Source organism: Pistacia vera, unplaced genomic scaffold, assembly GCF_008641045.1.
Source record: "Pistacia vera cultivar Batoury unplaced genomic scaffold, PisVer_v2 Contig18, whole genome shotgun sequence".
Classification (NCBI taxonomy): Eukaryota; Viridiplantae; Streptophyta; class Magnoliopsida; order Sapindales; family Anacardiaceae; genus Pistacia; species Pistacia vera.
Genome location: NW_022195898.1, coordinates 473,400 through 483,845, shown reverse-complemented (window position 1 = coordinate 483,845; position 10,446 = coordinate 473,400). Strand labels below are relative to the sequence as shown.

The following is a 10,446-nucleotide window of genomic DNA, read 5'->3' as shown; positions in this document are numbered from 1 at the left end:
AAAAACGATTAAAAATTTAATTAATTATAATTACCTTATATATTTATAATATAATTACGTAATCAATTATAACATTCCATTATAACATTAGTATATTAATCAAATGATTTGAAATTTATTAATTATAATAAATTATAGATTTATAGTATGATTACTTAATTCATATAACTTCATTATCTATTATTATGATCATATAATTAATATAACATTACATAATTAAATGATTACTTATTGATTATGAGTTATGATATTTGTTTTAAACATTAGTAATTACTAATTTACTACATAAACATTAGCACAATATTTAATTAAATGATAAGAAATTTAATTAATTATACATTACCTTATAACATTAATAAAGCATTACATTATAGTTAAATAATTACTCAATTAAATTATAATATTATTATATTACATTATATATTATGATCCCTTACTTAATTATAGTCTTTATAGTTAAGATTACTAATTTATATAATTAGTTATGAATTTAAACATTACATTACAAACATTAGTAATTTACTAATTTACATATTATTACATTACTTAATTAAACGATTAAAATTAATAATTATAACATTACCTTATATATTTACAATATGATTACTTAATCAATTATAACATTTATTATAACATTAGTATATTAATCAAATGTTTTGAAATTTAATTAATTGTAATTATAATTATATATTATTATTATGATTACTTAATTTATTATAACATTACATTATACTATTATAGTATGATCTATAATTATATAACATACATAATTAAATGATTACTTATTGATTATGAGTTATGATATTTTGTTTTAAACATTAATAATTACTAATTTCTACATAAACATTAGCACAATACTTAATTAAATGATAAGAAATTCAATTAATTATAACTCCTTATAAACATTTCATTGTAAACATTAATTAAACATTACATTAAATTAAATAATTACTCAATTAAATTATAATATTATATATTACATTTATATTATGATCACTTACTTATTATAGCATTACATAGTTAAATGATTATAAATTACTTAATTATTATGAATTTATAACATTACATTATAAACTTAGTAATTTACTATATATTACTTACTTAATTAAACGATTAAAAATTTAATTATATAATTTACCTTATATATTATATATAATTACGTAATCAATTATAACATTCCATTATACTTAGTATATTAATCAAATGATTTGAAATTTAATTAATTATTATTAAATTATAGATTTATAGTATGTTACTTAATTCATTATAACATTACATTATACTATTTAGTATGATCATATAATTATATAACATTACATAATTAAGATTATTACTTAATTGTTATGAGTTATGATATTATGTTTTAAACATTTAATTACTAATTTACTACATAACATTAGCACATATTAAAAATTGAATATAAATTTAATTAATTATAACATTACCTTAAAACATTAATAAAGCTTACATTATAGTTAAATAATTACTCAATTAAATTATAATATTATTATTTACATTATATATTATGATCACTTACTTAATTATAGCATTACATGTTAAATGATTACAAATTACATAATTAGTTATGAATTTATAACATTACATTATAAACATTAGTAATTTACTAATTTACTATATTATTACATTACTTTAAACGATTAAAAATTAATTAATTATATATTTATAAATGATTACTTAATCATTATAACATTCCATTATAAACATTAGTATATTAATCAAATATTTGAAATTTAATTAATTAAATATTAAATTATAGATTTATAGTAGATTACTTAATTATTATACATTAACTATACTATTATAGTTTAATGATCATATAATTATAAAACATTACATAATTAAATGATTACTAATTGATTATGAGTTATGATATTAATTTTAAACACTAGTATTCCTAATTTACTACATAAATATTAGCACAATATTAATTAATGATAAGAAATTTAATAATTATAACATTACCTTATACATTTCATTATAAGCATTAATTAAGCATTACATTATAGTTAAATAATTACTCATAAATATAATTTATTATATTACATTATATATTATATCACTACTTAATTATAGCATTATATAGTTAAATGATTACTAATTACATAATTGTTATGAATTTTAAACATTACATTATAAACATTAGTATTTACTAATTTACTATATTATTACATTATTTAATTAAGCTTAAAAATTTAATTAATTATAACATTATTTTATATATTTATAATATGATTACTTAATCAATTATAACATTCTATTATAAACATTAGTTATTAATCAAATATTTGAAATTTATTATTATAATATTAAATTATAGATTTATAGTATGATTATTTAATTTATTTAACATTACATTATACTATTATAGTATGATCATATAATTAATATAACATTACATAATTAAATGATTACTTAATTGATTATGACATATATTATAAACATAGTAATTTACTAATTTGCACAATACTTAATCAATTATTATAACATTATATTATAAATTTATGGTATGCTTATTAAATTAATTATAACATCTATTATAAACAATATTCAATACTTAATTAAATGATTAACAATTCAAGTATTGCTTAGAGATTACAGGTTACGAGTTACATTGGACACAAATGAATGAATAATGAAAATTTGTTAGGGTGTATTTGTAAACTTATGATATTTTGTTATTTTTTAAACTAATGGGGGGTAATTGATTTTTATAGGGTACCCTGGAAAGGAATCGGAACCTGCTTTTAGTTCCGGTTCCTTGAATTGAGAACCGCACTGTGCGGTTCTGGTTCCGATTCCTTTTTTTGGGAACCTGCACTGTGCGGTTCCGATTTCGGTTCCGATTCTCTAGGAAAATATAGGGTACCCGGAACCGTTCACCCCTAGTATTTTGTTTGCTATATCTGAAAAGTGAATGAAATTAACTCATTATAAAATCCCTAAACATGGGAAATTTAAATCAGTATATCACATCGTGCAAGTAATTTTTGTTTTAATTTAAAAAGAATAATCCCTTTAGTTTTGGACCGCACCCGAACTGGTGAGGGATTACAATTCCACCTTGTTGCTCCGAGATTCCAGTATGTCTTTATCTCCCAATTCAATTTCACCAATATTGACATTACCCCACTTCTTCAATTCTCTGTTTTTCTCTTTCTGACTCTGACAGGGAACTCTTTTCAGGCATTTTTCACCGCCTCGCTCGCTTTAACATCCCAAATAAATCACTCCCCAACACCTTCATTTTTTCCAACTCGAAAGACCCACAACAAGCATTCAAGAAAAGTACCTAATCACGAACAAAACCATAAGTTTGGTATTTTCTTGACCTCGCACCTGAGATGCAAACCTGAGTTGCTGACTTTGATCTCTCCTGGCTCACCCCCTCGACCGCTTTCGCTTCGACGTCGTAGTCATCGGCACCGGTCCGGCTGGCCTCCGTCTGGCTGAACAAGTCTCAGTCATGGAATCAAGGTATGTGTGTTGATCCTTACCCGCTTTCTGTGTGGCCTACAATTATGGAGTTTGGGTTGATGAGTTTGAAAGCATAGGACTTGAAGATTGTTTGGACAAAACTTGGCCCATGGTTTGTTTTTATATTAATGATCACAGAACCAGGTACTTAGACAGGCCTTACGGTCGAGTTAGTAAAATAAACTCAAGGTGATGATGATGGAGATTGTGTCAAAATGGGGTTAATTTCACAAGGCTAAGGTTTGGGAAGTGAATCATCAAGAGTTTGAAACTTCAATCATTGTGATGATGGAAAAGAGTTTAAGGCAAGTCTGGTTGTTGATGCAAGTGGTTTTAACAGTCCTTTTATAGAGTTTAACAGCTAAACCATGGATATCAGATTGCTCATGGGATTTTAGCCGAAGTGGAGAGTCATCCTTACGATTTAGACAAGATGGTTTTGATGGTTGGAGAGATACCCATTTGGGGAATGAGCCTGAATTCGAGCACACATAAAAACTCCCAACTTTTCTCTACGCCATGCCGTTTGATTCAATTAATATTTCTAGAAGAAACTTCACTAGTTAGCAGGCCAGTGTTATCTTACATGAAGATAAGAGAAGAATGGTTGCCAGGCTGAGACATCTTGGAATCAGAGTGAAAGAGTAATAGAAGATGAAAAATGTTTGATCCCAGGAGGTCCTTTGCCCACAATGCCTCAAATTCTGATGCAATAGGCGGGACTTCTGGTTGGTTCATCCTTCAACTGGGTACCAGGTGGCTCGGACTCTGGCCTAGCCCCTGCCGTAGCTGGTGCAATAGCAGAGTGCCTCGGCTCCACCCGGATGATCAGAGGCCGGCCACTTTACCACAGAGTCTGGAATGAGTTGTGGCCATTGAGAGAAAATGTAGCAGAGAATTTTATTCTTTTGGCATGGAGACATTGCTGAAGCTTGATTAGATGGGACTAGGAACTTTTTTAATGCTTTTTTCGATTTGGATCCTTATTATTGGCATGGGTTTCTGTCTTCAAGGTTGTCTTTTGGAGAGCTTGCTTGTTTGAGCTTGTCTTTGTTTGAACATGCCTCAAATTCTTCAAGGTTGGATATTGTCACCAAGTGTCCTGTGCCTCTAGTTAAAATGATGGCAATCTTGCACTTGAAGCCATTTGAAGATTGAATTTTGGAGCTATGATTTATTGAGCAATTGTGCTTTTTTCATTTATGAATTCATGTTGATCAATCTATAAACTCGCTTAAATTATTGATAATCCTTCTTGTTAAGTTATGTCCATAATATAAAAAATTTTCTGGACAGAACAAACTTAACCCATTATCTTACATTTATCCAATCATCGCTTCTTGATATACATAGGCATTTGATCTAATTAATAATTATTAGGGTATTGTAAGAGCATCTTTATATAATTTAAACTCTTATAATAAAGGTTTATCTATAAAAATAGAGTTTAACAGACTTTTTATTTTTTAAATATAAATTAAAAATGAGTTTAACTCTCCACATCTATAAAATAATTATACAATTCATATTTGTAGGAATCAAATTGGATATAATTTGGGCTTGTGCTTTGAATTTGTATTTTGCAGAATGAGCTCCAATAAGAGTGCAGTCCCAACCCCAAAAAGGGAGAAATGGAAAGTGATTTTTAGATCCTATCTTTTTTATCTTTGGATTTGGATCCTCTGTCTAATTTTTGAAGGATCATTTTATTTTATCTATCATTTTGAGGATCACTTAAATGAGCCAAAGTTGAGTTAGCATACACAGGTGTTGGTTATTTCATTTATCTTGCTTTTGATATATGACACAATTGTATACTGAGTAGTTTTTGGAAATTCTGGACACTGCCAAACTTCACTTTGTTAACTGCACTGATGATTTAGCTGGATTATAAACAAACTGAACGTCCCTCATTCTTCATACAGGGTACAATGAGCAAGGCTAAGCATAAAGCAATCTCAATATTACTCTAGATCCACTGCAAATGATGTCTGATTAGCTAATACTTGTTTTACATGCTTAAATAAAAATTTGCATCCTTCTGTACTGACATGAACCAAATTTTATGTTGAGAGTTTACACAGAAAAGCTTTTCCTGATGTCATATAGGGTAAGTTTTTTTTTTTTTTTTTAAAACCAAACACAGGATTTTAAACACAATGACCCTTGCATACTTTTACATTATCATGCAACAATCTATAAGCAGGAAAACACTAAGTACAAGCAAACGCAAAATTCTTCCTGTGGTGATGTGGCACATGCTTTGCTACATCAGCAGTGTTGAAAAGTCAAAGAAACCCAAATATGAGAAGTGACACCATTTTGAATGGGAGGACCACTTCTATTTTGTTTGCTTCGTGTCATTTGCTCAACTAAAAGAACACTCTCCATTTCTTCATCTCTTGGTTCATGATGATAAAAATGAATGGCAAGATTGAGTGTGATTATCATCTCACGGCTGGAAGGGAATATAAATTCAGGTGGAGGCTGATTAAAGGGGTTATCTCTCTTGTATAAATTCTTACTCTTGAGTTTACAAAGGGCAAAGGGAAAAACAAGGGAGGCTAGGGTTTCAGAGGTGATTTCTCTTGATTGTTTTATATTGAGGCTAACCTATACTCTGTAATCAATTAACCTTGGTAATTGAATGAAATCCTTCTTTGTCTTGGAGAGTGGATGTAGGCCTTGAGTGCTAAACCATTATATATCGTTGTGTCTCTTATTTTCATTGAAGTCTATTTTAAATCCATTGTTCATTCTGTTGTAGTTGGTTGTTTATTCTCATCTAAATTTTAGATTACAACCTTAACAGTTGGTATCAGAGCTAGGTTGAGGGTGTTTTTTAATTTAAAATCATGTCTACTAAATTTGAGTTGGAGAAATTTACAGGTACCAATGATTTTGGGCTTTGGAAAATGAAGATGGAGGTTGTATTGGTAAAAGAAGGCTTGACTTTTGTGTTGAAAGATAAACCAGAGCTTCCAGTGTCTATGACAGCAGTTGAGAAGAAGGAGATGTTGGATAAAGCAAAGAGTTCCTTGATTCTTGGGCTGGGTGATAAAGTTCTTCCGGAAATCAAGAAGGAGAAGACAACCACTGAGATTTGGAGTAAGTTAGACTCTCTTTATTTGTCTAAAGCAGTTCCTAACATGCTTTATTTAAAACATAAATTGTTTGGTTTTAAAATGGATGAGCAGAAATCTTTAACAGATAATATGGATGATTTCTTGAAATTAGTATAGGACTTAGAGAGTATATCTGTTAAGATTGGTGATGAAGATCATGCTGTGATATTGTTAAATTCTTTGCCTAAATCGTACTCTAACTTTGTGGATACTTTGAAGTATGGGATACAAACTTTGAAATTAGAGGAAGTAACAGGGGCAATTTCTGCAAAAGATTCTGAAAACAGATCAAAGGATAAGTCTAGTGGAGATGGAGAAGGTTTAAATGTTAGGGGAAGATCTGAAAAGAAACATTGGAAAAAGGAGGGACACAATCAGGGTAGACACAAATCTAAGTCTAAATCTGGTGCTCGAAAATGCTTCTTTTGTCATAAAAAGGGGCATTTTAAGCGTGATTGCCCTGAGAGAAGAAACAAAAAGAAACCAAGAAGGAAAATGGAGGGGGTAGTGTAGATGTAGTTGCTGATGGTTATGACAGTTCTGAGGTTTTAATAGTCTTTGAGGGAAAAACAAGTGAGGAATGGATTTTAGATATGGGTTGTACTTTCATATGACACCAAATAGGAATTGGTTTAACACTTTTCAACAGGTAGATGGTGGGAAGGTGTTGATGGGAAACAATGCTATGTGTCAGGTAAAGGGAATAGGAAATGTTAGAATAACACTTCATGATGGTCTGACTAAGGTGCTTACCAATGTTAGATATATCCCTGATCTAAAAAGAAATTTAATCTCACTTGGAACTCTTGATGAAAATGGATTTAGTTACAAAGCTGCTAATGGTAGTCTAAAGGTGATGAACGGTTCTCTAGTGGTTATGAAGGCTGAGAAGATAAATGGCTTGTATGTGTTAAAATGGAGGAGTTGCAAATGGATCAGTTGTTATAGGCTCTCCAGAAGTTCAAGACAGAAGCATGGTTTGGCACCAAAGACTAGCTCATGTAAGTGAAAGGGGACTAATAGAACTTAGCAAGCAAAATCTACTTTGTGGAGACAAGATTGACAAACTTCCATTTTATGATCATTGTGTATATGCTAAGATGAGCAGGGTGAGGTTTAGTGCTGGACAACATTACTCAAGAGCTCTACTTGATTATGTTCACTCTGATGTTTGCGGACCTTCTAGACATTACTCTTTAGGAGGATGCAAATACTTCATCAGGTTTGTGGATGACTTCTCAAGACATGTTTGGGTTTATTTTTTGAAGACCAAAGATGAAGCATTTCTTAAGTTTAAAGAGTGGAAGACTATGGTGGAGACTCAAACTAGAACGAAATTGAAGAAGTTAAGAACTGATAATGGCTTGGAGTTTGCGAATGAGGAGTTCAATAGTTTCTGCAAGTTACATGGTATTGTGAGGCATAAAATAGTGAGGAACACTCCCCAGTAAAATGGCCTATGTGAAAGGATGAATAAGACCATTTTAGAAAAAGTAAGAAGTATGTTGTCAAGTGCAAAATTACTTGTGAAGTTCTAGGCAAAGGCAATACACACTGCAGTCTTTCTCATTAATAGGACTCCATCCTCAACAATAGATTTCAAAGTGCCTATAGAGAAGTGGACTGGCCACTCAATCAACTTTGACAATCTAAGAGTTTTTGGTTGTTTAGCTTATGTCTATGTCAAGGATGATAAGCTAAAACCAAGGGCAGTAAAATGTGTTTTCTTGGGATATCTAGAAGGTGTTAAAGGCTACAAACTTTGGAACTTGGAAGCTAGAAAATGCATTATAAGCAGGGATGTGGTATTCAAAGAAGATGTCCTACTAGGACTTGGTAAAAAAGTTGATAATTCAAAAAGAATGTCATCTGAGATTGAGAATCTACAACTTGAACTTCCAAATTTTCAATTTGGACAGAATTCAAATCAAGGTGGAGCTAATGATACTGAAATTCAGAATGATCAGACAGAAGATGAACCAATTGACAATCTTGAGGATGAACAAATGGAACATGATTCAGAGTTGGAAGATTATCATTTGGCCAGGGATCATGTTAGAAGGGTAATAAGACCTCCAAAGAGACTTGGATATGCAGATTTAGTTGCATATGCTTTGCAAGTTGAAGAAGAACTTAGAGATGAACCTAAGACTGTTCAAGAAACTATGATTGGTGTTGACAAGTTACAATGGAAAAGGGCTATGAATGAAGAATACAATTCTTTGATGAAAAATGAGACTTGGACACTAGTTGATAAACCCAAGAATGGCAAAGTTGTTCATTGCAAGTGGATATTCTGCCTTGCCTTTTTGGGATGACTCCCCCCTTACCTGAAATGTTTTTTCCTCATTCTTTTCATGTGTCCTGGTAAACCTTTTTTCATGAGCTTGCAAAGAACTCATTAGTTCAACAAAAATAATAATCAGATAAATCACATATGCTTCCTCAATTGCAGCAACTGCATGTTCAAACTTTGGAGTAAGACTTCTTAAGATTTTTGCAATTATTTCATCAGTAATTTGTTCACCATGTGACTTCATTTGATTAACAAGAGCAAAGACTCTAGAAAAATAATCTTGCACAGATTCATTGCTTTTCATAGACAAAATTTTGAATTCACAACGGTAAGTTTTGTTGGAATTTATTTATTTAATTAAAGTTTGTTTTGAAGTCTAGTATTTAGGAAGTCCATGTCTCAGTTTTGATTTTAATTTACCCAGTCTATAGGTTTTATTGTAGCAGAAAGTGGTTTAGTTTTATGTACGTTAGTGATCCTATGTTTATGCTAAGGTTGTTGAATTGTATTGCCGATTAAAAGGCTAGCTCAGTTTGAAACTAAAATATATCAAGTATTTTATAAGAAAATTTGCATTATCAGAGCCACCGAAACGGACAAGCGAGAAAGAAATAGTGTGCAGCAGCAAGCATTTTTTCCTTCATTGCAGCAGAAATTTATTCATGGCTTATGAAAATTTTGTGCAACCGGCTATTCTTCGTTTTGATGGTCACTATGACCATTGGAGCATGCTAATGGAGAATTTCCTGATGTCCAAAGAGTATTGGCAGGTGGTAGATTCTGGAGTAGCAGAACCAATAGCCGGTACAACATTGACTGATACGCAGAGGACATATCTGGAAACGTTGAAGCTGAAGGATTTGAAGGCAAAGAATTACCTTTTCCAAGCAAATTCTGGAAACAATTTTTTGCAAGGACACCTCCACTACAAGAAAAAATACTTTTTGCAACCAATTTTTTTGCACTAGGCAAAAATAGTTGTAGATACCCCATATTTAGTAACTAAATTCCAATTAGTCGATCAAAGGGAATAAAATTCTAAGGCCCATTTATTCCCGCCTTTAGCGTCTAAAATTAATATTTTGCGACTAATGTGATTTGTTGCCCAAAATATCACATCAGCGACTAATTTATTTGGTTGCCAATTCTTGTACGAACACAATTGGTAACTACAACAAGGGATTTTGCAACTAAAATTATGGTTACAGAAAATAATTATTTGCAACTACTGAATAGTGGCTAAATTAGATGCAAATCTTTATTAATTAATTTATAACTATTTTTATTAGTTACAAAATAATACAATTACCAAAATATCCAAGCTTTGACAATAATTACAAAGGGCCCAGGGTACATTTGGCAACTAATTATTTTGTGCATATTACAACTAGTTGCAAAAACTCATGTATAACAACTAAAATGTATTTAGTCGTTAAAAGTTGATGAATTTTTTTGAACCCAACTTTCCCGGTAAAATGAAAAAATATTATTTTAATTTGTGACTAAAATTATTGTTGCGTAATTAATTAG

At 30.4% G+C, this 10,446-nt stretch overlaps 1 pseudogene; it reads left to right on the top strand.

Moving 5' to 3' along the window:
• Window positions 1–2,966: 2,966 nt before the first annotated feature.
• On the top strand, window positions 2,967–4,762 carry LOC116126475 (annotated as a pseudogene).
• Window positions 4,763–10,446: the final 5,684 nt, after the last annotated feature.